Source organism: Phocoena sinus, chromosome 11 (assembly GCF_008692025.1).
Source record: "Phocoena sinus isolate mPhoSin1 chromosome 11, mPhoSin1.pri, whole genome shotgun sequence".
Classification (NCBI taxonomy): Eukaryota; Metazoa; Chordata; class Mammalia; order Artiodactyla; family Phocoenidae; genus Phocoena; species Phocoena sinus.
The window spans coordinates 28985086-29012920 of NC_045773.1; the positions used below are offsets into that span (position 1 = coordinate 28985086).

General features: G+C 38.3%; 1 protein-coding gene across 5 annotated transcripts in view; it reads left to right on the forward strand.

Annotated features, from left to right (window-relative positions):
• The window catches only part of FHIT (fragile histidine triad diadenosine triphosphatase), a 1483533-nt gene that overhangs the window by 552365 nt on the left and 903333 nt on the right, over nucleotides 1-27835 (forward strand). The window lies entirely within an intron of this gene.

Genomic DNA, 27835 nt, shown 5'->3' on the forward strand with positions numbered 1-27835 from the left:
AGCAGAGATAGAGACACAGATGTAGAGAACAAATGTATGGATCCTGGGGGTGGGGGTGGGGGTGGGTGAGATGAATTGGTAGACTGGGATTGACATATATACACTATTTATACTATGTATAAAATAGATAACTAATGAGAACATACAGTATAGCACAGGGAACTCTAATCAATGCTTTGTGGTAACCTAAATGAGAAGGAAATCCAAAAAAGAGGGGATATATGTATATGTATAGCTGATTTACTTTGCTCTACAGCAGAAACTGACACAACATTGTAAACCAACTATACTCCAATAAAAATTAATTTAAAAAAAAGAATCCCTGATGTTGGGAACAACGCATGGATGTTCACTCTCATTACTTCTATTCAATATGGTACTGGAAGTTCTAGCCACTGTAATACAGCAAGAAAAAGGAATAGGTGGCATGCAGATTGGAAAGGAATAAAATAAAACTAGCTCTATTTGCAGATGACAGGATTTTCTACCTAGAAAATCCCTAGGAATCTACAACAACAACAAAAATCTCCCAGAACTAATAAGTGAGTTCAGCAATTAATTAATCCACAAAATTAATTGTATTTCTATGTGCTAACAAGGAACATGCAGAAACCAAAATTTTAAACACAATACCATTTACAACTGTTCCAAAGAAAATGAAATATTAGATATACACTTAACAAAATGCATACAGGATTTGTATGCTGAAAATTACAAAATACTGATAAAAGAAGTCAAAGAAGACCTTCCAATAAATGTTGGAAGTCTCAACATAGTACAGACGTAAGTCCTCCCCAAATTGATCTAAGGTTTAATGCAATTCCTAACAAAATTCCAGCCAGCTTATTCTAAAACTTATATGTAAAGACACAGGCCCTATAATAGCTAAAACAATCATAGCATAGAATAATAAAGTATGGGACTTCCCTGGTGGTGCAGTGGTTAAGAATCTGCCTGCCAATGCAGGGGACACGGGTTCTATCCCTGGTCCAGGAAGATCCCACATGCCACAGAGCAACTAAGCTCATGTGCCACAGCTACTGAGCCTGCACTCTAGAGCCCACGAGCCACAACTACTGAAGCCTTCGCACCTAGAGCCCGTGTTCTGCAACAAGAGAAGCCACCACAATGAGAAGCCTGCTCACAGCAACGAAGACCCAATACAGCCATAAATAAATAAATAGATAAATATTTTTTTAAAAAAGAATAATAAAGTAGGGGGGACTCACTCTATCCAATACTAAAGCTAACTATATAGCCATAGTAATCAAGCCAATGTGGCACTGGCAGGGGATGGAATGGAACAGAATGGAGGACCCAGGAATAGATCCACACACATGCTCAGATGATTTTTGACAAAGGAGCAAAAGCAATTCTATGAAGGAAGCCCAGCTTTTTAACAAATGGTATTGGAGCATTAGACATCCATCAGCAAAAAAATAATATCTAAACCTCATACCTTATACAAAAATTAACTCAAAATGGATTACAGACTTACATAAAGTGTAAAATTACAAAAATTTTAGAAAAAATAAACATAAGAGAAATTTCTTGGGATCTGAGTTTAAGCAAAGAATTCTTAGACTTCACACCAAAAGCATAAATCTATAAAAGGAACAATAGATAGATTGGACCTCAACAAAATTAAAATTTTTCTCTGTGAAAGCCATGTAAGGAGAATGAAAAGACAGTCTATAGGCTAGAAGAAAACATTTACAAACTACATATTCCACAGAGGACTAGTATCTAGTATATGTAAAGAACTCCTAAAAGTCAACATTAAAAAAGCAAGCAATCCTATTAGAAAATGGGCACAAGTCATGAACAGACATTTCACTGCGGAAGATGTACAGATGGCAAATAAGCACACTAAAAGATATTCCATATCACTAGCCATCAGAGAAATGCAAATCAAAACCATAATGAGCTATCACTTCACATCTATCAGAATGGCTAAAATAAAAAATAATGACAACACCAAATATTGGTGAGGATGCAGAGAAACTGTTCACTCGTACTTTGTTACTGGGGATGTAAAATGGTACAGCCACTCTGGGAAACAAATCTGGCAGTTTTTTACAAAACTAAACATACAACTACCATATGACCCAGCAGTTGCACTCTTGAGCATTTATCTCAGAGAAATGAAAATTCATGTTCACATAAAAACTGGTACATAAATATTCATAACAGCTTCATTCATAGTAGCCAAAATCTGGAAGTAGCCCAGATGTTTTTAACAGATGAGTGGTTAAATAAACTGTGGTACCCATGGAATTCTACTCAGCAATCAAAAGGAACGAACTATTAATACAATCAACAACTTGGGTGATTCTCCAGAGTCGTGTTGCATGAAAAAAGCCAATCCCAATAAATTATATATTTTATTTTTTAGGGTTTCTTGTTTTTCAATTTTTAAAAAATTGAAGTATAGTTGATTTACAATGTTGTGTTAGTTTCTGGTGTTACAGAAAAGTGATTCAGCTATATATGTGTGTGTATGTATATATATATTCTTTTTCATATTCTTTTAAATTTATAAGTTGTTTCAAGATATTGAATATAGTTTCCTGTGCTATACAGTAGGACCTAGTTTATCTATTTTTATATATAGTAGTTTGTATCTGCTAATCCCAAACTCCTAATTTATCCCTGCTCTCTTTCCCCATTAGTAACCAGAAGTTTGTTTTCTATGTCTGTGAGTCTGTTTCTGTTTTGTAAATAAGTTCATTTGTATCATATTTTAGATTCCACATATAAGTGATAAGATTACATAGTTTTTGATTCCATTTAAGTGACATTTTTGAAATGACAAAATGGAGGACAGATTAGTGATTGCCAGAGCTTAGGGATGGAGGTGAGGGAGGGCCGAGTGAAAGGTGGGTGAGGTAATAAAGGCACAACATGAAGGATCCTTGTGGTGATAAAACTGCTCAGTATCTTGACCTTGGTGGTGGATACACGAACCTGCACAGATTATAAAATTGTATTGAACTTAATACATACACAAACACACACACACATATACTGAAATGAGTACAAGTAAAACTGGGATTTGGGGGAATTCTGAATAAGATTGGTGTATTGTATTAATGTCAAATCCTAGTTGTGCTATTATACTATGGTTTTTCAAAGTGGAGGAAACTGGATAAAATATACCCAGGATCTCTTTGTATTATTTCTTACAACTGCATGTGAACCTGCAATTATCTCAACCATGATTTCAATTAAAATTATGTATATAAAACTCTTTTTAAAAATTATAAATATATATACCATAGTAAGTGCTTTTTGAGCACTCACTATGTGTCATGCACTGTTCTGATGACTTTATATCATTAATAGCTCCATTTAATCCCCAAACAGCAATATTATCCCCATTTTCCAATGAGGAAACCAAGACACAGTGAGATTAAGCAACCAGTCCAAGGTCACAAGCCTAGTCAGTGGCAGAATCTGTATTAGAACCCAAGAATTTTTAGTTCCAGTATCCACAACCCTAATAGGTTATTTTCTTTCTTTACCTAAAGATTAGTTATAGCTGAGGTCATTAGGAAGGACTTTATGGAGAAAATGACATTTTAAGCTTCCTTAGAGGGGAGATTATGGTCTGATGTATATATTGCATTAATTGTACTGTCAATAGGAGGAACTTAATATGTATTTGTTGAATCAATACCTTCTTTAAACCACTAGTTGATTCCTTCAGTTACTGATTGTCTGTCAGGAGCCCAGGGTTTGCAAAATGAGAAAACACGGGACCCAGGGCAATGAGCTCATTTTGTCTTCTCTAGGCAGTTCTATTCTATGTTGTGTGGAGATAACACACTGCAGAACTTTCAGCAACACTTAGAATGTCCCCCAGATATCAGTATTGTCCCCCAATTACTGGAACATTGAAAAAAGCACCCTCCCCCACTCCATTTCCTAGTTCCCCCTAAGGATCCTGGTGGAGAACCAGTATACTTAGTCTCTTGTTATCAAAGCTGAGAGAATTCCTACAACAGAACTGCGGGATTCACACGATTCAATAGGGACATTACATCTACCCCCTTGGCATGGCTCTGTGCATGTGATAGAAAGAAATAGAACTTCCTTGACTTCACAGTGGCTCTAAGTTTGAATCTGAATTGGTCTAAAATGTTCATTTTGTTTTTTTCTTTTTTTTTTTCTGGTTGTTATTTTTGATGGGCATAAAGAAATTTCCCCTTTCAGAGAAATGCTGCTGAGTACACGCCATATAGCATACCCCAAACCAAGCTCTTTCAACCTCAATAGAAGAAAAACATCTGAAAGGGAAACATATTAATGGATCATTTTTGTAAACATGAAAAATCTCTTGGAAGGGCAATTTTCTCTTGTTGACTGGCAGAAAAATAGCAGTGTTAATTATGTTGCCTTGTTAAATCTGAAAGAATGTAGTGAACATTGGGAACTATTCTAATTGCATTTGTGGAAAGACATCTAAGGGTCAGAAGCCATCTCTATCAGAGAAATGCCGAGGCAGCTGTGTCCCTTCAGAGCCACTGGGTCTGAATGTGCTCAGGGGAAATAGTTGTGAGCTTGAGTCCATGGACTTTGGGGCAAAACTCATGGGGAAGTGAGGGTAGGGAAAGGCAGAATTTCTACTTCAGATTCTGAGCTCTGGCTGTTTCTTTCCTCTTCCCATGGATAGAAGGGAAGGAGGTAAATTTGAACAGAATTGCAGAGGTACATGCAATCATTTGGGTGCCGATGTCTCCACGCTTGGCTTGGCCCATGTTGGCAGAGAAGCTTTCTAGCCATCAAAATGGGGAGAAAAAATCTTGCCCCCAGTAATACAGTTCTTTCAAAACAGCCCAAAGTGTGAGGTTGAAATAGAAGAACAAAAACCAAATGATGAGTTGCATAAAAAATGGAAATAGTATGTTGCTTTCCTATAAACCTGGTTCCAGGATAGAAATTTTGGAGAGCCCTAGAATGTAGAAGAATGCTGTTCAGGGTAAAAACAGGAGTTCAGAGGCCCAGCTTTTATACCCTGTTTGAATTTCAGATGAGATAAAACCAGCAGTTCTGCTAAGTTGCAGTACAAAAGCTTACATGGCTTCTGGAGAAAAGCAATTTATTTTAGATTTTAGTACAGCAGCTATCGTTTAAATTGCTAGCGATTGTAACTGAACTCAGAACCAGCCTTCTCTGTGAACACAAGGTGCAGTAATGTTACCCAGGCTGTGGGTAACGTTACTGCACCATCATCGAGTCACTAGTATATTGCCAACCTTCCCACAACTAGCCCATTCAAAAAAACCTGGGAAATGTACCTAGCTGGGTATTCAAATGTGCAACTTGCCGTACATTTTGGGGGATATTAATATGAAACAGCCAGGAGGCAGCAATCTTGAGGAAATTAGAAATTAGAGAACATGCAATTAGCACTAGGGAACCTTTTCAATTTTCATCTTTATTTAGGGTCATGAAGGGGCTTGTGGGGTGGGGGAAGGAGGAGGTGTGTGCAGGGAGAATCCAGGAGAGAGAAAAGAGTCCCTCTTGATACTGGAAAATCTTTGATTTGGTAATGAAGGGGATATGCTTACCCTCCAAACCCCAGAATGTCATCCTGTCATTATGTCCTAATGAATGCTTAATTTTTCTGTTGGGAAAAAAATGTGTCTCTTTTCCATACACTGCATTTGCTCCTTCCTTTTTATAAATAAATTTATAAATAAATCCAGTTATACAAAATTCACTATTCCTCCAGAGTTATCCAGAGACTCAGAAGACAACATTTCATCCAGGCTCAATTTTTATTTTTGTTTTTAGTAAAAGAGCTTGTCACGGTGCACTTGCTCCTTTCATAGCTTCCTTTTTTGTTCTGTTTTTATGAAAGCAATAACCAGCACATGGCTTACAAATAAAACAGTTTAGAAACACATACGAAAATGAACAGTTCCCAACACTAACTACCCTTTCCCCTTCTTATTGCCCTCCCTAAATGCTGTAACCCATTCCTGGCGTTATCTCCATATTGCCAATTAATTTTTTAAATCAATTTTACATGTTATATACTGCTTTTCTTCTAAGAAAGAGAATTTATCTATCACCATTTCACATTTTCCCACTAACATGACGTTATTCTCCACTTCCATTGGTCTTGCCACTTCCTTTTTTATAATTTTTTAAAATTATTTTTTAATTGAAGTGTAGTTGACATACAATATTATATAAGTTACAGGTGTACAGTATAGTGATTCACAATTTTTAAAGGTTATACTCCATTTATAGTTATTATAGAATATTGGCTGTCTTCCCCGTGTTGTACAATATATCCTTGTAGCTTATTTTATACATAATAGTTTGTACCTCTTATTTCCTACCCCTATATTGCCCCTCCCCCCTTCTCTCTCCACACTATTTGTTCTCTGTATCTGTGTCTCCTCCTTTTTTTGTTATATTTACTAGTTTGTTTTATTTTTTAGATTCCACATATAAGTGATATCATACAGTATTTGTCTTTCTCTGTCAGACTTATTTCACTTAGCATAATGCACTCCAAGTCCATTCCATTGTGTGTGTGTGTGTGTGTGTGTGTGTGTGTGTGTGTGAATCATATCTTCTTTATCCATTCATCTGTTGATGGACACTTAGGTTGCTTCCGTTATCTTTGGTCTTGCCACTTCTAAATCACATTTAAATCTCTCTTCACTGGTCTATCAATCTAGTCAGCATCTCTTACTCCTTACCATAGATGAGATATGAGCATTCATACCCCTTTCTCCACTATTCTTTTCCCTCTTCCACTTTCAGTTCTCATTCAGTTGTACCATTATTTTTGCATTGTCAAGTTTAATTTACATTTTCTCTGTCACCAGAGAGGTCTTTCTTTGTGATTTTTCCAAAGTTGACTATAATGAAAAAGATTTGCATCATCAGGACTTTGCTAAATTATTTTTTAATAAATTTATTTATTTATTCTTGGCTCTGTTGGGTCTTTGTTGCAGGGATAAAACTCGTGTCCCCTACATTGGCAGGCGGATTCATAACCACTGCACCACCAGGTAATCCCTTTGCTAAGTTATTTACCGCAGACCCAAGTGGTTTCTATGGTTTCAGTGTCACAACTCCTGTGATACACAAAGGAGACTGTGTCTAGAATCAGGTTCAAATGGATTCTCTTCCTCTGTCATTTTGTCAGAATCATGCCATCTTTCAGTGTGTGTAATATATATTTTAAGTCTTTCTTATAAAGTTATCTGTGCTTGATTTTATTGGAATTTCTGATGTCCTCTTGCCTTTCCTGAGTGTGTGCCTCCATCATATCTTCAGGTTTTCCAAAACTCATATTTGCACTTTCTCTTCTATTGGTTCTCCCTCTTTCTCATTAGATCTCCATTTTGCTCTCATTTAGACAGATTGTTTTCTAGACCTGCTGGATAGAATTAGCCTGAGATTCCCATATTGCTCTCCAGAGTTGGATTTACCATTTGCTGGATCCAGTGGGCTTTCTCTCTTTGACTTACCTCCAAATTTTGCTAGTAACTTTCCAAGAAAGAGTGAATGGGAGGTAAACTGAGTCCTTGCAAGCTTGCAGTTTTTCATTTTTCCCTCAAACATGATTGATAGTTTGGGAATAGGACTTTTGTATCGAAAATCATTTTCACTGCTGTCTTTTAGCTGTGATTCCAGCTAAATATCTGATGTTGGAATCATCAGATTCCAACACTGCTGCTGATGAATCTGATGTTACTCTGATCCTTCCTTTTCTGTAGGCTACCTTTTTAGGGGGAGGGTCTTTTTAGGAGGCTATTACGAATTTCTCTTTAACCTCAGTTTTCTAACATTTCACAGTTCATTCTCCTTGACACTGAGTAGATTCCTATACTTCGAAGATTCATGTGTCCCCTTAGCTCTGGGAAATTTTCTTATATAATTTATTTGATAATTTCCTCCCCTCCAGTTTTGTTTTTCTCATTCTGAAACTTCTGTTAGTCCACATGTAGATCTCCTGGATCAATCATCTATATATCTTATTTTTTCTCACATACTGTACATTTAGTATATAGTCTAGGAGATTTCTCAAGTTTGCCATTAAGCTGTCTATTTATTGAATTTTTTATTTAAGTAATCATGTAATTCCCAAGGGATCTTTTTTTTTATCTCATTATTCCTTTTAAATATAACTCTGCTTTTGTCTTGTAGTTACCAAATATCCTCAAGTGATTCTCGAGGGTATTAAATAGGTTTTCTTTTTTAAGTTTGTATCTTTTCCCTAAATTGTCTTATTTGCATGGTGTCGTGTTTTCTGCTATTTTGCTTGCTCACTTTATTTAGTGTGCTGGCCTTTCTTGGTGTATTGGATTTCCAGTGATCTGTGGTTATATGTAAAAGAATGAGGTAATAGAAGGGCTGTTTGCAAGCCCTTCAACAGGTGGATTGATCTTGTAAATGGTGTGCTTGAAGGGTCAAAGTTTAGAGTGTGTGCATGGGAATGGGGTGGGGGGATTTTGACTTGCAAGAGTGAGGTTTTAACACCCACGATAACTGTCCTACTTCTCCCCACACACGTTTTTACTGCCTTGAACCTAGTGGTGGCTTCAGGCCAGCTCACATGGAGAGCCAGGAGGGAGGGCAGTCTATGTTACATATACTGACCTGTAATTAATACCCCGCTTTTCAGCTCTACCCACCTCTTCCACCCTCTGTTTTACCCACTATTTCTGAAAACTGAGTTTTTCTGGGGTAGTATCAGGCAGGTCTGTTTTCTCCTTTGCTGAAACCCCCTTTTGGCTTGTGGTTTCCTTTGCTGTGGTTTGTAAGTCAACAGACTTTTATTGAAATCACTCACCTTCTAACGGCTTCTTCCCGTTCTCTTTGTGGCTATGGGTTTACACCTTTGTGCTCCTTTAGTATCATTTAGAAAGTACTTTGGGTGAGAAACGAGGTAAATGAATTTTCTTAGTCCACCGGTGTGAACCAGAGCACATTTTTTTTTTTTTTTTTTGCGGTACGTGGGCCTCTCACTGTTGTGGCCTCTCCCACTGCGGAGCACAGGCTCTGGACGCGCAGGCTCAGCGGCCATGGCTCACGGGCCCAGCCGCTCCGCAGCATGTGGGATCTTCCCAGACCGGGGCACGAACCTGCGTCCCCTGCATCGGCAGACGGACTCTCAACCACTGCGCCACCAGGGAAACCCCCAGAGCACATTCTTTTTAAAAAGAGAGTTTGTGATTTTCATATGCCACACGCTCCAGCTCTTCATTTATTTTCAACTGTTTGTTAATCTGACACTTGGAATCAGCAGTCACAGAAAGCTGCACAAACTTATCACTTACTTGATGGAGCCCAAATAATATATACTCAGGGGGAAAAAGTGTGTTGTGCTATTTTCTTTACATCTCTTAACTGATTTTGCCAGGAGTCTTTGTTTTCTTAGGCTTTAGTGAATTCAGCAAGGCTATTAACTTGCTTAAAAGTTCTATTTTAATTTTATTTATTAAAGAAAACATGATTGGATGTCTTCATTCAAAATGTTTCCCTTCTTCTGCAGTAGATAAATGGGCAGAGACCTCAAGAATAGATGTTCCAAATGAGAAACACAATGTGTAATGAATATATGATACTGTTCAATGACAGAGAGATTCAATAAAATAGGTATCTGTGTCACCTATAAAATTAACAAAGACTTAAAATTTGGTAATTATTGAAAAAGCACTATAAGATAGGAACTTTTCATAAAAAAAACAAAATTTGGTACCAACTTTCAGGTACTTTAAAATGTTTATAATATTTAACCTCATTTTAGGAATTAAAGTTAAGAAAATAATCAGAAAATTAAGATCACGGTTTATTTTTCAAATGCTCATTATAGTATTACGTATAATAGAAAACCCCTAAATGATGTACATAAAGAAAAAAACTATAAAATTTGGCATATCTATACCACAAAATACTGTTCATATGTTAAAATGATGTTTATAAGTTGTTAATGAACTACTAAAATGCTTAAGTGTAATTTAGGTGAAAAGAAAATCTGGAAATGGTATATGTATGAAGATCTCAACCATTCAAAAAGGAAAAAAAAAAAAACTAGAAGGAACTATCCTAAAATTTTAACTATGGTTGTCTTTTGTTGGTAGAATTGTATGGTATGTTTCCTTTTTCTGCTTATTAATATTTTGTTGTATTTTCCAGGTGTTTTATAGTGAATATGCTTGGTTTTGAGGGGGAAAACACTTTAAATCATGCGCTTCTGAAAGTAAACTTTTAAAAAATGTCACCAGATGACCCATATGGTTTTTCCCTCTGAACTTTTTACCCTTCTCTATCACAGAACTGAGTGGACTGTATAAAGCAATGTATGATGTGTTTTCCATTATTGAAACTCTCTCTCAGATGCATCTGGAAAAGCAAGCCAGTGTATTTTGTTACTTTGCTCTCTGTTTCTCTGTCTCACAAAGTCTGATTTATGTCAACATTAGCTAAAGAAATATTCAGATTCTCTAGAAAGGGGAAACACAGCTGCATCTCTGACTGAAATTAGAGATGAGTGATAAACAGCGGACTGGGAGGCAGACCCTCGGTTTTAGTCCTGCCTGACTCACTTGGTGACTGGTCTGAGCTTTCTCTTGTGAAAAATGTGGGCATTGAATTGGATGGTCTCAAAAGTCCTTCTAGTTCGTTTGCTATGACTTTGCAGATATCTTACCCTGGCATAGAGCAAATGAAACTAAGATACAGAAATGACTCAGTGAGAAGCATGTGTTCTAATTGGTATGTTTCTTTGGTATTTTCTGGGCTTTAAAAAGAGCACCTTGGCTTTGTGAAGTAACAGTTTTACATGTCCATTTGGAAGGTGAGAAAACAGAGGAACCAACAAGTCCGGTGTAAAAGGCACAGTTGCTGAGGTTTCTAGCTGTATTTTGGGTCTTGGAGGGACATCATTTGCTCTCAGAAGTATAGTACAGACCGAGGTTTTTTTTTTTCCCACAGAAGGAAAAAAAGGTAAGGTGGACAGATGATTTGTTTTGTTGCATTTGTTTCCCCTCCTCAATAAAATGTACAGTCAGTGGAATTTTGTGTAAAGACAGAAACTGTTTTGGGACAGGTGCTAGTGTTTTGTGCAGGGAAAGCCTTGTGGGCTTCTGCCTTTTCTATATATTGCTACTCTTCCTCCTATCCTCCTTACTTTAAAAAAAAATCCAAAAATAGAAAATACTGTAGTCTTTTTTTCAGATTATGTAAGGAACACCTGCCAGTTTTATAAAATTAAAACTCAAAAATCCAACACCACGGGAAAAGGTTTTTGAGAAAGTGAATACCATTTATCCCACCACACAGTAATGACCTTGACTAATATGTGAGGGCATTTTCTCCGAGACTTTCTTCTTCACCCGTGGACACATACACATGCACTATACTGAGAATTGATATATCCAGTAACACTCTTCTGTAATTTTATCTTACAGTGTGCCATGTCCATAGAATTTTACAGCATCATCTATATTTCCAGCACAGTATTACTCTGTAGGGTGAAATGCTTAAATTTACTTAAATCATCTCCTTTGATGGACTTTTAGTCTGCTTCCAACTCTGGCACTTAGAAGCAATGCTGAAATGAGGAACCTTTTATGTATATCTTTGCAACCTGGTTCAGTTGTTTCTCAAGCAGAATTTCATGGAAATGGAATTTCAGTGTCAAAATGTATAACACGTGTGTGTAGTATCTGTGTTTGGGTGTGTATAAGATACAGACACAGGCATCTGCAGTGCTGAACTGTCCTCCGTGAAGGCTGTTCCAGCTGATACTTCTGCCGCCATTGCCGCAGCTTTATTCCACCACCCCCTCCCTCCAGGCGGTGTTCCCTGAGATGTTTCCAGTTGAACAGAAGGCCAACAAACCACCCTGGGAGGGGAGTCTCTAGGCTTCATGCAGTTGTGGCCTTAGTCAGGCAGGCCTGGTTCTGGTGTGCTGTTAGCAGGAGTTCAAGCTCTCCCCTTACTTAGTATTTCATCTTACTCTTTAGCTCCAGGGAAATTTTTGCTGAACTAGAAAAGCAGTAGAAGTGTTTTGCTTTTACTCCTTCACCAAATAGCAGGTGTCCAGGTTCTGGCTGCCTATTACACATAAGTGCTCCCACTCCGGTTTCCCCTGCCTGTGGTTGGCTTTTGAGTATATTCAATGCTCTGTGTTTGTTACTTTTGCCTTAGGCTTCTACCCTCCCCCAGTCACTATATCCACCTGGGGCAGTAGACCCGGGTGAAAAAATACCAATGCGCAATTGTTCTTAAGCTCAGAAAATTGATTCTCCCAAGTTTAAGCGGGCATCATGAGTTGTTAACCCTGTTAGAAAAATACAAGTTGGATTTATGATTCCCTTACACAGGTAATTGGGCTCCAATTTTAAATTCTGAGCCAATTGATATACACTGTATTGCATTATAACATAACAAAAATGCAATTGAGTTCAAGTTCAGGTATGAATTTGAGCCTCCAATTATGTGATAAATTATTTTTGGTTCTTTAACAAATGATGCCTAGGTTCACATCATCCTGTCGTGGTTCCCTCTGCCTCCCCCTACTCTGTAATTCTCTCCTCTTTCCTCTCACTTCCATTTTTTTCTTTCTAACCTTGCAAGGCTCAGGAATGACTTGCTTCAGAAATCCAAAACCTGCACATTAAGACATTAAAAGAAAAATTTGTGCCTCATCCCTCCCCACAAACTCTTACTAACATTTCATTTTCATCCACAACTTATTTCTGATGGGTCACTATTATTGCACTGCTTGTAATATGTGCTATTAAGCCACCAGTTGTATAAATTGCTTTCTTGGTATAAGACAGTTTCTCCAGGAGATTCCTTTTGGAACATCGATACTTTGTTACCCTTTCCACAAGATCCTACCATTGGTGCTTTTAATAGGCTAGATTTTCCTATCCTTTTCCCCCCTTTGTGATAATTCCCCATTGTATTTATTTTTAGCTTGTTGCATTTTGTGTATTTCTGTAAAACATGTCCAGTTATTTTTAGAACAAGGGCTGGATGTAAATATATAACACATGCTGCTGGAGTCAGCTTCCTGAACACTTGAGTTATCCAGCAATCAGAGGCAGTTAATTGGACTCTGTATCTCAAACTTTGCCTTTCCTTGGCAAGCCCTTGTTAGGGGGCTGTTTTAAGTGAGGCTTTGAGCATTTGTCAGAGAGATCAAGGGGCAGAAGGAGAGGGCAAAGGAAAAAGTGCAGTCGTGGAAAGAGCCCTCGACTGAGGGGCGAGAAACCATTCTTCTAGGAGGCACATCACTTCCCATCTATCTCACTCCCCTCTTTGCAATATGATTTCCTCATTGCTGAGGCCCTTCCTGATTTCAGGAGTTTATATCTATAGTTTCTAACTTTGGAGAAAATTCCAGCCCCTGATTCGTTATTACTCTTTGTGCTGCTTTTAGTTCTCATCCTTCCTAAAAATAAATTACCTGCTGCGGAGTATTAAAACACTCAGGTATTGGATGGCTACCCTAAAAGAAATATTTTCTGCCTTCTGCAGAAAGTAAAGATACTGGACTCTTTTACATGCCTCTCCACAGGGGGGCAGGGGGAGGTGTTTTCCTGGGTGTTCATACCTAAAGGGGTATTTCTGTGGAGGACCACATAGGATTATGAAAGAAAGATAAGAGGTGGCAGAGGAAAGCTGCTGGGAAGATCAATGTTGCGTTAAAGGAAGAGCTCTTGCTGCACCTAGGACCACTTCGTGCAATGCTGAGCTATTTTAAAAATAAACTAGAGCATCATAATTGCTGAATGATTACATTGCAGTTTTTGCTATATGTGCTCTGCGTTACTTAAAAAGGATATTTTGCTCTATTATTTTTCTTTTTTGGTAAATTGTTTGGAGTAATGCAGGAATGGAAAGTGTTCGGATTTAAATTAAGGCCAGGTGAAGTGAGTGAAACTATTATTTTATGTGTTTTTCTCCCACCTTTACCCTCTAGCTTTAATTATTCTGAGTAATTAAGTAATTTCACCCCTACACCCATCCACCTTCTAAGATCATTGGTGAGGTATTTTTCCTTTCAAAAACCTGGATATTTTTTCCTGATTTCATATTTGTTGACTCCCTCTAGTTTAAAGAAATTTTCCTCCCAAAACATAATCAAATTCTACTTTTCATAAGGTCCTTTTAGAGAATCTTTAAAATGTACTTTTTGGCTCATTAATCTAGTCGTTGTAGATCCTTGAGCATAAATAGATGAAAAAATCTTATATGGAGTTGAATCTGAAAGTATCTATATTTTATTGTGAATAAATGTAAAGTTTTTTATTTTTCAACAGCCCAAGGTAAAGGTTGATGATTAGACCTATAACTTAACTATTAGACAATTATTTTTTTAAAACTTAGGCAGTTTACAGAATGCTTTCAGATGAACATGGAAAAACTAGATTTAATATCACTTTTCTCACTTTGTGATTAAAAAGTATAAAAATACATATATATATATGCTTTTTTACATTGTTGGTCCACATTATTTCTCACCTTAGGTTATAAGCACTAGGAATTTGCTAGTTTTTTCTGGTAATTACATATTCTCTTAGTTGAAAATACTAAGTAGCTTTTTAAAAATACAACTCTAAGCTGATTGTTAAAAAATATTTTAAATCATTCTATTAAAAAAGATGATCCAAATTTGGTAAAGATCTTTCTGACCATCTGGGCTTTTGTAAAAGTTGAAAATCTAGGGCACTATCAGGAATGTCACCAATAGCTAGTAATTTGAGAGTAATTTAATGTATGAGGAATATGTTGGCATGCTATTTTAAGTCTACATATTTCAAGTAGGTTTTATTTTTTTCTAATCTGAGAACATATGAATTGGAAAATTCTCAAGGTATGTTTTTGGTTATAAAATATTTTATGATGATGGCCACCACCCAAATCAGCAGTGATCAGTGAAAGTTGGAGATTATTGTTGAATTAGGGAGTGCTAAGGCTCTTAAATCACCCTTAACCAGTTGAAATTGTTGTAGGAAGTGCATGTAAAATATCACATACACACATGTATATATGGGCCAGGTAGGGAACAGGATGTTAGAATGGGTCTCTTCTTGTCTCAGTTTCCACTGAGGCACCTGTAAGCTAGCTATCAGAAGACCAACTATCCCATATGTAGAATGTCATGAGCCTGCTCCATGGCTTTTGAATATATGAGTCAAGAGGAGATTAGAGACAAAGTTTCTCTGGAGAGAGCTGTGGTCATGCAGTGAGTTGTCACCACCTTTTGGGAGAAACAGTGATGAGTACTGTCTTGTGACACCAAGGTTAGAGGGGATCATCAGAAGGACTAATCAGAGAGCTCTGAATAGTACTTATTACAGCTGGAAGACCTGGAGACCAACGCCTAAATCAAGCCTGAGCAGTTTAGAGTGGCCCACACACTGGGGTCTGACTCACCCTAAGAAATCTGGAAGGCAAGGCAGAGGCAGGTTGGCCAGCTGCGTGGGTGGCAGAATGGGTAGGCTGATGCTTGGGAACTGGCCTGCTTTCCCAGTCTTTGTCAGGGCATGAGATATGTGAGTGTTTCCTAGGGTCCAGTTCTGGACTCTGCAGAGGACAGAGCCAAGGAGCAAACGTTTTGAGTCTAGTCCAGTATGGTAACTGAAGGGATTATGAGACCACAGCATACAAGCACCAAGGCAGAGTCTCCCCCACCCCCGGGAGGGTGTCACAAAGACCAACCCAGAACCTCTGGGGAATCTCTGCAGGGTCCATGAAAGTCGCCTCAGACAGTTCAGTGTGCGCTCTAACTATCTGCCAGATATACGCACGACTCCTAGATACATACCCAGACGGTACAGATCCAGAGAGAGCAAAGCCAGCTTATAACAGAAGCAGCACAAGGAAGAGCTCTCCTGTCCTTTAATTTCTTTAACCTTGGGAGAATCCAAACAACCGATAGTAAAGTATATTAAAATTTTCCAAATACAAACAGAATTTGGGGTTAGTGTTAAATGCTTTAAAATAACTATTATGACAACACCCACCTGTCCATGTGTGTAAGTAAGCATGGAGTTAGGCTAACCAAGGTTTAAATATACTGCTCCATTATTTATTAGATGATTAACCTTGGGAAATCTTCTTGGTATTTCAAGTCCAGTTTCTTAATTTATAACAACATTTACCAAATTTTGCTGCAGAGATTGCCAGAACTTATTTGGATGCAACATCAGAACTTGGAGAGGTCGGATGGCATTCTGGGTTCATCACCCCCTGATAAGCTAAGAGCAGCTCTTCTTCATTCTACCTGTTATTGGGCTGTGTAGCCTTCAACAAATTACTAAATTACTTCATCTCTCTGTCTGGGCAAAATAACTTATCTCGTTAGATTTTGGGAGGACCATGGGTTAATCTATATATTCTGCATTAGCACAGCACCTGTGATATAAAAGTTACTAAGCTTTGTCATTGTTGTTATTATTAAAACTCCTTGCACAGCAGCTACCACATAATGTGTTCAACAGATGTCAGCTCGCTTTTCTACTTTCCTGTCATTCATTCACTACACCCTTTTTGAGTGTGTCTAAGTGCAATCCACTCGGCTAAGTTTTATGGTGATTCAGAGATAAATAAGGTACCAGACAGAATACACAAGCACATAGCTCCCGACACATGTGACAAATAGATTTTGAATTGGAAATAAAACAAAATGGAAATTTGACCAAATTTATTAGCCATAAAAGAGGCATTTAAGTGTTCAATTATTGTAGAAGAATTTGTTGCTTACCATGAGAGTCAAAATTTTAAGACCTTTTTTTAAACTGGCTTTGAGTTCCAATAAAACCTCAGTTATCCAGAATAAAGCCACTCATTCTAGATAACTGAGATTTCTAAAGTCCTTTGGATTTCAACTCTTGTTGAAAACCCTTAAAGAATTGTGTGGTTACCTTCATGCATTAGTAAATAGGTCCCAGAATATGTGGTTTTTTTCTTTCCTGGAGTACTTATAAGTAATTTCTTAGAGCAGAAGTTATACAAATTATGGACTATGAGATTAAGTTGGATATATATGAATCCTAAGCATAATTTATACATTATTTTTTTTTAAAAAACCCTCATTAAATATATTCTTATAAGGGATATAAGAAAAAAAGGTGGGGTGGGGAACTATCAGCTAATTGAGAGTCCCCTGTAATTTAGTTCTGGGGGAAAAACCCTAAAATTGTGTTGTTTATTAAAAGGATAAAACAAAATTCAGACTACCCCTTGAATGGAAAAATTTCTTTTGTAGTGAAGACTCATTCATTCATCCATAATTGGGTACCTCCCATGAGCTGGATAGTACATGAGGTCCTAAAAATATGATGGCACACAAAGGCACACACAGTCCTTACCACGTGGAGCTAACGCTTCAGCCGGGTAGACAGTCATACCAAAATATGTGAAAGTGCTTCCATGAAGGAAAGGTTCTGGGTGTTACAGAAGTGTGCCTTAGGGTTTTTGACCTCATCATGGATGTTGGAAAAGCTTTCCGTGGGAAGTGAGAGTTGAGATGAGATGGGAGTAGGAGTTAACAAGAGAAGGGAGGGAAGCATGTTAAGGGTAGAGGAAGCCGCAGATGCAAAGCCCGAGGTGGGAGGAAGCAGAGCTGGCATCACTAGCCAAGAAAGGTCCCCACACCCCTGGAGAGTAAGGAGGACAGTGGTGGGAGCTGCCCCTGGGAAGGCAGGGAAAGGACAGTCCATAAGGCCTAACTGGCCAGAATGAGGATCCCATCCTTAGCCTCACAAGGTGCTGCTCCTCCCCGTCTGTCCTTGGAGTTGGGTTTCCACCGTTGGTGACTTGGCTCTGAATTTTTTTTAATAGAATGATGGTTAAAGCTCCATGGAAAATACAGCCAGGTTTCTCTTTTCTGTCCATTTAGTTTGGAAATGTTTTATATAGAAGGAAAGTTTTTATTTTACAAGTCCAAGTCTGAGCAGGAGTGGCTACTGAACCAAATGCTCTGTGTATATATTGTGAAATGATCTTTGATTACTCATTGTTCTCAGGCCTCGTATAAAATGCTTGGAAATATTCCCATTTTAACTAAGGATCTAAAGCCATAGGTTCAACTGAATTAGAGATTTTATCAAATGGCCGTCAGTTCTCTTTGCAGACTTGAAGATCTTATGTACTCCATTGGAGGAGTGTGCTGGTAGTCTGTTAGACAACCTTCTCTGCCCTGTTTCATGACCCCGGAGACTGACCTCTGTAGAATGCATCACCTGAGCTCCCATGACTGTGACTTCCAGTTTGTTTCGGTCACTGGGAGATCCTGGAAGTAGATCAGGAGATGGGAAGAGAGAGAGATGGGAGGGTATTTCTTCTCTCTGTAGCCTGCCTTTCTCATCGTATTTCCTGCAAGATCTCTATCCCTCCATGACTCCAGCTCATGGTGGTAGCCGCAGCCTCCCTTATCTCACCAGGCTCTGGTGACACATTTCCTCCCTTTGCTCTTTTAGGTTCAGGGAGGTAAAGGCATCATGCTACAGCTAGTCCCAGGTGTCTCAGCATCCTTAACTTGTAACCCTACCTGCACCTCTGAAAGTAGTTCCTTCATTTAATTGTCTTCAAAGTTGTAGATGAATGTGACTTCTGTCTGCTGGGATTCTGACTGATACCATCAGCCTCTGTTTTCTGCCTCCTGTTTTATTCTCCCCCTTCCAATACCTGGGTAGGCTTCTCAGATGGAGATAACTAGGGACCAGAAGAACAGTGGTGAAATAACCTGGATAATATGCACTCACTTTGGGCTCAAAATAGATCAGTCTCCACTGGAAGGAAGGCCACTGTTCGTCATCATATATCTGCCTGGCTGTCATTCAGAACCTAACTGAACTCTTTTAAATTTTATTCTATTCCTGCTTGTCTTGTTTCTGGGCCCCTGAGAAATTTCTTGCTATGTGTGTTCTGAAGCAGGACATTTTGATGCAACCATTTTGATGTGAATGTTTTGATCTTCAGAGTGCAAATAATAGGATTTTGGTCATAGGCATGTTATATATCTGTACACCCTCTCTGACTCTGCCGCATCCCTGAACTTCACCCTCACTTTACATTTCTTTTACTTTTTTAAAAATGGAAATAACTATATATATATTTTCCTGAAATACTTTAAAGTGAATCCTATTCATCATATCATTTCACCTATAAGTACTTTTTAAAATGTTTCTTTAACAGATAAGGGCAGTAACTATAGTACACATACAATGAAATTAATGATGATTCTTTAATATCTAATAAGTAGTCCATGTTCAATTTTCCTCCATTCCCTCTAAATTTTTTTCAGTTGAGTTTTTCAAATCACAAGCTATACAATATCCACCCATTGCATTTGGTTGCTGTGCCTGTTAATTTCTAACAGCCCCCTTCTTTTTATTTGTTTATCGAAGTAATAGAAATATAGTGAAAGTACCCAAATTGAGTGCTTGATGAATGCTTAGAAAATGAACAGCCCATGTAACTACTACTCAGATAAATATAGCGCACATCACTAGCACCCCAGAAGTTTCCTGGTCATTTTGTGTGCACCTGCCCTCCAAGATAGCTACTGTTCTATTACCATGGATTGATTTTGCCTATTTTTTTACTTCTTATGAATGGAGTCACACAGAATGTCAGCTTTTTGGTCTGGTTGCTTTGGGGGAAATCTTTTAAAAAACTCAGCTGAGGTATAATTTATATGTAATAAACTGTGCTCACTTAAAATGTGTAGTTCAGTGAGTTTTAAAAGAGGGATGCACCCATGAAACCACCACTACAATTAAGATACAGAACATTTCTATTGCCCTGAAAAGTTTCCTCATGTCACATTGTAGTCATTCCCTCCCCACAGTCCCAGCTTTCAGGCAACTATTAATTTATTTTCTGTCACTAGGGATTATTTTGCATTTTCTAGAATTTTTAATAAATTAAGTCATATGATATGTACTCTTTTGTGTCTGGCTTCCTTCAGGAAGTATAATGATTTGGTTATGTGGTTGCATGTATTAGTAGTTTGTTTCTTTTTTGTTTTCTTTTTTTGCGGTACGCGTGCCTCTCGCATTGTGGAGCACAGGCTCCGGATGCGCAGGCTCAGCGGCCATGGCTCATGGGCCCAGCAGCTCCGCGGCATGTGGGATCTTCCCGGACCGGGGCACAAACCCGTGTCCCCTGCATCGGCAGGCAGACTCTCAACCACTGCGCCACCAGGGAAGCCCAGTAGTTTGTTTCTTTTCATTGCTCAGGACTATCCTATTATATAGGCAGTCCCCATTTTGTCTATTTATTCATTTTGTGTATTTATTCATCGTTGGTTTATATTTGGGTTGTTTACAGGTTTGGCTTATTATGAATAAAACTGCTTGTGGTACAGATATTTATGTGGGCATATTTTCATTTCTCTTAGATAAATAAATGCCTGAGAGTGAAGTGTCTGAGTTGTACATTATGTATGTATAAAATTTTAAAGAAACAATATAACTGTTCTCCAAAGTGGTTGTGCCATTTTACATTCACACCATCAATTTATGAGCATTCCAATCGTTTTACATCCTTGCCAACCTTTGGGAATTAAATTTTAATTGTACTATTATCACACTGCAGTTTTAATTTGTATCTCCTGATAACTAATGATATTGTCAAGGTTTACATGTACTTATTTGCCATCTGTATAACCTCTTTTGCGAAGAATCTTCAAATCTTTGCCTCTTTTTTTCCCTCTGAATTGTAGTTCTTTATGTATTCTGCATACAAGTCCTTTGTCAGATATGTATGTTGCAGATGTTCTCTTATATGTCAGTGGCTTATGAAAAGCAGTTTTTAATTATGACTATGCTTTTAGTTCCTTTTTAAGAAATCTTGGTGTACTCCAAGGTTGCAAAGATTTTTTTCCTATGATTTCTTCTGAAAGTTTGGTCTGTGATCTATTTTGATGGAATATTTATGTATGGTATAAAGTAAGGGTCAGCATTCTGCCACTTCCCCTACCCTCCCAGTATGGTATCCAGTTATTTTAGCCCTATTATCAAAAAGATACTCTACTCCCTCATTGAATTACCTTGGCATCTTTGTCAAAAATAAATTGACCATTTATGTGGGAGTCTATTTTTGGACTCCCGATCTGTTCTCTTGATTCATTTATGTATCCTTTCCTTAATAACACACTGTTTTGATTAGTGTGGCTTTATAGTCAGTCTTAAAATCAAGTAGTGTGAGTTCTCCAACTCTGTACTTCTTTATTAAAATTGCCTTGGCTCTTTTAGTTAATTTGCGTTTCATATTATATAAATTTTAGAATCAGTGTGTCAATTTCTACAAAAAGTCCTGCTGGGATTTTGATTGGGATTGCATTGAAACTTTAGATTGATGTTTGAGAGAAATCCCATTTTGACAATATTGAATCCTTCAATCCATGAATATGCTATATCTTTCCATTTATTGAGCTATTTAGTTTCTTTCTACAGTGTTTTATAGGTTTCCGTACAAAGGTTTTGCATGTACTTCATGTTTTGGGATGGCATAATAAATGGAATTGTACTTTCAGTTTTATTTCCCAGTTGTTCATTGCTGGTGTTAGAAATAGTAATGAGTTTTGACCTTGTATCATTTGACTTTCCGAATTCGTTTGTTAGTTCTGGTCCTTTTTGTAGATTTTAAAGCTTTTCTACATACATGATCATGCCATCTGTAAATACAGTTTTACTTCTTTCTGTGTAATCTTTATTTAATGTTTGTTTCATATTTTTTGTTTTATTAATCCAGTCTTAAATCTTTTTTAATGGAGATATAATTGATTTATAACATTAAATTAGTTTCAGATGTACAACTTAATGATTTGATATTTGTATATATTGCAAAATGATCACCACAGTAAGTCTAGTCAACATCTATTGCCACACATGGTTATAAATATTTTTCTTGTGGTGAGAACTTTTCAGATCTACTCTCTTAGCAACTTTCACCTATACAATACAGTATTATTAACTATTGTCACCATGCTTGTACATCTCCATGACTTACTTTGTAAGTGGAAGTTTATATTTTTTGACCACCAAAAGATAACCTTTTGACAGTCTTTTAAGTATTTATTTCAGATGCAGGAAACTTATAATACAGTCATTTGCCACTATGATTCTGTCTTCTGTATTACTGTTGCCAAGTAATTCAACCCCTTGCCAAGACATTTTTGTTAAACAATCAATATTTATTTAGATTTTACCACACATTTTACTCTTCATTCCATCCTGCATTCCGTGCATTCATCTGGGAGCTTTTTCTTCTGCCCAAATAACTACCTCTATACTGAAAAGAAGTGTTTCCTTTCATGTGGAATTTGTTTTCTTCTTCCAGAGAGATGTTACTATCTGGCAGGTGGATACTGAGCAAGTCATGTTGATCTAATCAAGAATTGAAGATTTTTTTCCCCAAAGCTGTGCCTGGTCTGTTTCCCTTTTGTCCTAACAACTCTGGCCCTTACGGTTTCTCACCTGATCTTCTGTGGTGTTTACCATGGCCTTTTGTCCTTAGCAGGTCCTAACTTCCAATTTTTGTCACCCCAACACTGTTAAACTACGAAAATTCCTCCTTGGATTTTTAGTCTATTTGCAATTGATTTTTGCTGGGTTGCTTGGCCTCTTACTCCACACATGTGTAGCAAATGTCTTGAAGGGAAATTGCATTGGGAATGGTGGACTTACTCCTCTATGGTCTCCCTTTACCAGAAATCTGAGCCCCTTAAGTCCTAGCTGCTGCTTCTGAAGCCCTTAACTTCGGCTTTTGTCTCTTCAACTCAGAGAAACTGTTGCAAGCTATAGGTTGCTATTTTCTACCTGGTCTACTCTCCTGCAAGGCAAATTACTAACACCCTTAGGACAAAAAGCTGCCCAAACAATAGGGCTCGTGTCAAAGGGCTTTCTTTTTCTGCAGAATATAGGCTGCTTGAATCCTGGCTACCTTGGTGGTTCTGCAACGCTTTCAAATAGCTAATCTCATTTTTTTTTAATGCAACATTATAATTGTTTTTTATGGGTGGATTAATCTCCTACAAGTTACTCCTTTATAGCCAGAAGCACAGCTCTTCAAGGTATATTTTAAGAAAGGCCCTCTTCCCTCCTCCCCCACCCCCCAACCAGGTCACACATACCCCCATTTTTAAAGATGCCATTTGTTTGTTGAAAAATGGGTCATTTTTCCCCCATGGAATATCTCACGCTTTGGATTTCTAATTCTTTCCTTATAGTGTCATTGTTTAACATGTTTCTCTATTCCTCATATTTCTAACAAATATTTAGTTAGATTTAGACATTGTTAGGTAATAGCATATCATGAGGCCATTGTGTATCTCCTTCTGCATCACATCCTGAGCCACAAAATGCAATGGTTCCCAAACTTTCATTTACATTGGAATCACCTGGGAAATCTTTAAAAAGATTAAAAAAACCCAAAACTACTGATGCCCGATTTAATTGGTGGGACGGGACGTAAACTGAACATTGAGATTTTTGAAAGCTCTCTCCACCATCCCCAGGTCATTCAAATGTTCCACAGAGTTTGAGAACCACTGATGTAATGTCTGGTTATCCCACTTTTAGTTATGTTAGGATTGATTCATAGATTCCGGTGTTCTCAGTCTGATCCCTTCAATATCAAGTTCCCCCATCAAGCTTTAAGCCAGTGTTTTAGTGTTTAGCCAGTGGTTGCCTAGTTCCATTATTTCATTAGAAGATGCAAAGTGGGGAGTTTCTAATTCTTTCATTCCTCCTGCTCTTATTAGTTGTGAATGCTCCATAAAGAAGAACTTTTAATTCCTGTTTGGTTAGCTTGAAGTGCAGTCCATTTAAGAGTAAATGCTTAAATTTTTCCCCTCCTTTTATATATTTTCTCAGTTATGAGTTGCTACCCTAACAACTTCCAAAGGTAACCAACAATTTAAAAAATACCATTGTGGCACTCATGGTTTTTAATCAGTTAATCTATTTCATTTTATCATATTCATTGTTTTTTTTGATATTGAAATGGATTCATCTTTGGTCAGTAGGAGCCCCTTTCAAGTTGGCTTTAAGTCATTTTGATATGACTCTAGTAGTCTTTGATAGCTTCCTATGAAAAACTTCCCTGGCTCACTGTGTCCATGTCCTGCCCTAGATCTGGAATTAGCCATTTCTTCAAGGATCCTTGGTTCCTTTCAAAAGAAAGGAAGTGCTTAAGAGACCAAAGTAGAGGCTCCTTAATCCTCAGTCTATTCCTCATTTCTCCCATTTTATTTGACCAAGAGTAATAATAACTGCATTATTTTAGTTCTACCACCTGTTTCATGTTTGTCTTAGGATACTTAACTTCTCTGTGCCTGTGTTCTTATCTATAAAATGGGGATGGTGATTGAAATAATACAGGCATAATGCTTGCCCCAATGGCTTTTTAACAGAGAGCGAACAGGAGTAATGGTGTGGTGGTGGTGGTAGTACTAGTTGTTATATAGCAATAATGGTAGTAGTGGTGGTAGCAGTTCATTTTTTTCAACAAATTATTATGTACCCACTGTGTGTAAGCACTGGTCATAGGCAGAAGTGGTAATGGTGCTAGTAGTAGAAGTCATCATAGCGGTAGTAGTAGTCATTTAGTTTTTTTTTTTTTAATGTTGGGGGTAGGAGTTTATTAATTAATTTATTTATTTTTGCTGTGTTGGGTCTTCGTTTCTGTGCGAGGGCTTTCTCTAGTTGTGGCAAGCGGGGGCCACTCTTCATCGCGGTGCGCGGGCCTCTCACTATCGCTCCCTCTCTTGTTGTGGAGCACAGGCTCCAGACGCACAGGCTCAGTAGTTGTGGCTCACGGGCCTAGTTGCTCCGCAGCATGTGGGATCCTCCCAGATCAGGGTTCGAACCCATGTCCCCTGCCTTAGCAGGCAGATTCTTAACCACTGCGCCACCAGGGAAGCCCAGTCATTTAGTTTTTTAATAAATAATTACGTGTGAGGTACTATACTGGGCACTGGGGATGCAGTGGTAATCAAGACAGCTGTTGTCACGTCTTCAAGGAGAAAGACAAAAGACAAGTACAGTGGCAAATATAAATTATTATTATGGATCCAAAATTGTTCACTTAGGTATTTGTCTACGTTAAGGGCTAAAATTTCAAGTAGTTGCATACCAGCATCAAAATCACTGCTTCAGAATGGTGTTTTCCAAACGGCCATATTGAAATGTCTTCTATCTAAGCATCCCATTCATATCGAAGTCACTGCATTTTTGTCCTAAGCACCTTTCCCTGGAAGAGAATTACTTTTAATAAAGGATGGTTCTTTGCAGTGAATTACAGGATTGAAACTGGGGCTTCTCTCTTCTTTCTGCTATTTCCCTCTGGTGCTGCCCGGTGTTCCTAGTGAGCAGCTGGTCCCCAAGGAAACTCACCCCTCCTGAAATTGGAAAAGTGCCCTTGCTGAGGACTTGGTGTCAGAGGAGTGGAAAGGTGCCATCAAAGGAGGAGTTTCTGCAGGACCCAGAGGCAGGAAGCCACTTGGCTCTCTCTTACTTCAGAGTGAAAATGAGGTCACAGGATGTCCCTTTCTGTGAATGACTGTATAAAAGGCCAAGAGAAAACTTCCTCTTGTCCTGCAGCTAAAAGTATCCTCATGCTGTGAAGGAGTCACTTTTTTGGCTCTTTGTGCAGTCGGCAAAAGACAGTCTCAGCAGGGCAGGTGTGTAGGAAGCCAGCAAGGTGAGAGCAGTTATTTTCCTCTCTCACACTTCGGGTGATGCTTACTTTCTCTACATGGAGAAAGCCTCTTAATTGGAAAGGGAATAACAGATCTTTCAACTTCTTGCCATTCCTGATCCTTCTTTACTTTTTTTCCGACCGAATGGGAATTGCCCAGACTTCAGCCTCCTATTGGGAAGTGTACCAATCCACAGGAATCAATCCAAATCCCTATTGTGGGAAATGGACTATTTTAGCTATTTTTTATTTTAGCTATTTTTGTGGGAAATGGACTATTTTATTTTAGGAGATGTCTATGTCTGCTCTTTACCTCAGTGAGCTTGCTGTCTAGAGGATTGTATGGTCAGGTCACTCAAGGTGGCTGTTCTCTTACTCTCTGTATATCCCCGGCTTGACCAGTGCCTGCTTCACCTATACCCTACTCACATGACTGACCTCCCTATGTATTTGCCCCAGGCCCCAGCTGGTGATTGTACTTATCAAAGGGACAGTGAGGGGTGTGCCCCTCTGCTAATTTCCCTAGTAACCGATGAGCCAGCCTGACTTCAGTTCCCCAACTGGCAGTCTCCTCCCCGCCAACCTGGCAGCAAAGACTGCCACCATGTCCCGCCCACTGACCACCGGTCGGGGTGTCGCTCCAGGACCTTGTTTCAGATGTGTAAGCTCCCCCATCCATTAAACGATTGATGTCTCGGTTGCTGACTCCAGGCTCTTCCTTTTGTCTTAAAGCTGGGCAAGCACAGGACTTGTAGGCCTGCGGGGTGCAGCGCAATAAGGACAGTGGTAAAAGTCATTCATTCTACAAATCTTAATTGAATCTGCATGGGGTTCTAGGACCAAAACACAAAGCCAACAATGTTTGCTGTCTGTTCCTTTACGATAAAGTTTACCAGCCCTGCTCTTGGACATTTACTCTGTGGCTTCTTTTCTGTGGTATAATGGTCATGAGTACGGGCTCAGTGTTAGATGGTCTTGGGTTCAAATCTTGGCTTAGCCTAAGACTTACTATGCAGTCTTAGGCAAGTCACTTCACTCCTCTGAGCTTTAGTCTCTTTATCTGTCACAAGGAAAAACTAAGAGTCAGTCAGACACCAAATATTTATGGAGCGTCCGTGATATATTAGGAACTTCTTTCTTAGGCACAGGGATGAAGTCAGATAACAAACATGCACAAACATAAATGCGATGGGTTCAAATTTTGATAAATAGAGCAAGGTAGTTGTGGAGGGATAGAGTAGTATGGTTGTGTGGTTTGTGTGTTTAAAAAAAAGAGATGATTCAAGAAGGAGGGGGCAGGCTGCTGTCAAATACTGCTAAGTGGTTAAGTGAAGAGAGCCCAGAAATTGGCCACCAGCTTTGGCAAGATGTGGTTTGTTGATGACCTTTACTAGGGACCTGCTATGAATAGCCTCTGACCTTTATATGTTCATAATAAAGGGAAAGTACGTGCTGTTTCTGGCTTTTTAAAGAATCTAGAATGATCCTTTAAAGGAAATGAAACCTATAGTTAAGCTGAATTTTTAAAAAATCTGTAGGGAATGTTATATTTCTGACTCCAATAATTGCATTATAGATAATAGAAAAAAAAGTTAATGGCTGCTGACTACACTTTTAGTTTGTTCTAGTTACTCAGGTCTGCTGCAGTACCTCCAAAATATCCTGTTGTTAGGGTACTTGTTAAAAACATTTTTTTAAATAAAAATCTTTTACGTATGGGAGCATAAAAGTGACCAAGTCAAAATGAATCCCAGTGATTTTTAAACACACATTAAAGCCAAAGTTTACAAGCAGCATTTACAGCTAATTAGAATGGACTCGTTTCTGGGTGTCTGGCATAGGGACATGTTCTCCTGAAATTCTTTCTCCCTTTGTTATTTAACACAGTGGTTTTTTTCCTCTTGTTGCTTATCTCCAGCCATCAGAGGAAACTCTGGCCAAATAGTGTGGCATCACTGGGGAGAAAACGCCATTTCCCTGGGTAAGGAAGGAGAAAAAAAAAAAGGCCAACTCCTATTGATTTCCGTTTCTCAGACAGAGTGATGCCTTTAACACTCCATAATGAAAGTTTTTATATGTGAGAGGGATTACCAACATTGGGCTGTTATTGTCCTTTGATGTGCCCCAGAAATATTAC